This window comes from Penaeus monodon, chromosome 15 (genome assembly GCF_015228065.2).
Source record: "Penaeus monodon isolate SGIC_2016 chromosome 15, NSTDA_Pmon_1, whole genome shotgun sequence".
Classification (NCBI taxonomy): domain Eukaryota; kingdom Metazoa; phylum Arthropoda; class Malacostraca; order Decapoda; family Penaeidae; genus Penaeus; species Penaeus monodon.
The window spans coordinates 8,221,943-8,223,222 of NC_051400.1; positions in this window are offsets into that span (position 1 = coordinate 8,221,943).

A 1,280-nucleotide genomic window follows, 5' to 3' on the forward strand; every position below is an offset into this window, starting at 1 on the left:
GCAACCATGGACTGTGCACGGAATATCTGCCCTAATAAGACGACCCCAAAGCCAGGTTTAACTTCATTGTTGTTGACTCGGTAAGAAGGACGGATATCGATGTGGAATTTTAGATTTCAGTGCTTGATAGAGAGAATTCAATTCCAAACTTTGTTAAGTGCATCAACCCACATAAGTTTACCGGTTTTAAATGTGTAACCCTCTGTGATTTCACTTTATCTATACTTCTTTGAAGTTGTGTGACATTAAGTGCTTTTTCTTTTAATTATTTCTTTCTGTGTAGCATCTCCGTGGAAAACCCCCCCTGCAGTGAAAATGGCATTATTCTGCTCCTGGAGAATGTCTGTAGAGTCAACATCCGACTGACGAAGATGTCCTTTGGGTTTAAAGGGTTTGCAATAAATCAAACCATTTACTGACATGTAATGAAACACTACACCATCAAAATATGTTCAAAACCCCATTCTGAAGATCGCCATATTTGATCATGAAGTGCTATAAAAAGTTTCACAAACAAAGTTTTACTAAGATAAACACTAATAAACAGTGAATCAATTATACCACACTACACGATTTTTAAATCGTATGCACGCAAATATACAAATTAAACCTGGCTTCACATATATAATCTACTTTACTACTCCAACTAGGCTTCGTTTTTAAGAAACAATAAACTAAGAACCAAATACATATTAATAAACAATAATGAACTTTTATTTCACCCTTAATACGCATTGAAAAGCATTGTAAATGATATTGAGAACGTGCATATTGTGAATACTGGCTAATAAACTCGTGTTTAGGAAGAAAATGCGGAAACATGAAGGATTTTATAATATACTTTCAAATCGGTTCTTGTCAGCACTCCAATTTTCCCTCCTGTTCTTTTTCATTCACTTTTATTATTGCTGTGTTCTCATGTCATTTACGTGAATTGAAAATGTAGAAGTATTAGTTATTATGCATACATTTTATGTGATTGCATGTATATGTAGGCCTAAAACGTTAGGATGAGTGGATTTTCATGGTCGTCCCGCGTTTCCCTTGGAAATATCAAAGCATATCACATGAAAAACTTTTCTTTGAAATAGGATATTTACTAAAAAAAACAATCCTCCCATTTCTGCCTTAGTAGTCTGTGCCAGGGAAAGGCAATCTAATGAAACACACCCTTTGACATGATGAAAGGTTAAAATCGGCACGGAAAAAAAAATGGTTTTAAAACTGCATCTTAATCAATCTGTAACGACAATTTGCATTCAAATTTGAGCTATGCCCCT